This window comes from Bactrocera tryoni, unplaced genomic scaffold, assembly GCF_016617805.1.
Source record: "Bactrocera tryoni isolate S06 unplaced genomic scaffold, CSIRO_BtryS06_freeze2 contig_3857, whole genome shotgun sequence".
NCBI lineage: Eukaryota > Metazoa > Arthropoda > Insecta > Diptera > Tephritidae > Bactrocera > Bactrocera tryoni.
This window is the reverse complement of record NW_024392357.1, coordinates 1-880: the sequence shown is the minus strand read 5'-3', so window position 1 is coordinate 880 and position 880 is coordinate 1. Positions and strand designations below refer to the sequence as shown.

At 36.8% G+C, this 880-nt stretch overlaps 1 pseudogene; it reads right to left on the bottom strand.

Annotated features, from left to right (window-relative positions):
* Nucleotides 1-753: 753 nt before the first annotated feature.
* LOC120779308 lies at nucleotides 754-880 on the bottom strand (annotated as a pseudogene; the record flags this gene model as incomplete).

The following is an 880-nucleotide window of genomic DNA, read 5'->3' as shown; positions in this document are numbered from 1 at the left end:
TGAATATGTCACCAACAAAAAAATTGATCTTCACAAGTCAATATGGCAGCCAAATTGGCGAAGAACAAGTGTAGTAAATTTTACAACAAAAACGATTTCATTCATGAACGCAGGCGCAAATACCACAAGCGATCTCGCTTCATTCATAAAAACAGAGGCCGTAACATCTCCCCGAGCATGCCTTTGCCAAGAAGTCGTCTTTTCGCGACGATGGCAAAAGCTAAAAATTATAAATTGCACAACTTTCTGGTGCTTCTCGCAAAAATCTGCGTCGATATGTATTTACGATCATACGTATACATACATACATATTTACGCATGTTTGTAGGCGAAGCTGCTACAGCGGCAAGGATGTGACAATCGGCGGCCATTACTTTACCTATGCCATAGAAATTCTATTGCTACGAATATGGAAATGACAACGAAATATTGCAAATATGCATATTTCTAAAGGTCATTAACGTCTTTGAAGAAATAAATGATTCTGAGAAGTATAGTCTTAACTTTTCAACGGCCAACGCAGAGCATTTCAACCAAAAGGAAGGATGTGACAATCGGCGGCCATTACTTTACCTATGCCATAGAAATTCTATTGCTACGAATATGGAAATGACAACGAAATATTGCAAATATGCATATTTCTAAAGGTCATTAACGTCTTTGAAGAAATAAATGATTCTGAGAAGTATAGTCTTAACTTTTCAACGGCCAACGCAGAGCATTTCAACCAAAAGGAATTTATTCATTAAAATCACCACTCAGAAGTCGTTTTATCCGTTGTAAGCGAACGATTTTCGAAGAAACATCATTTCTAATATGCCACAAGACAAAATTAGAAATGAACTTCTTAAACCTCACGCTGTCAGATAAAACGATATAC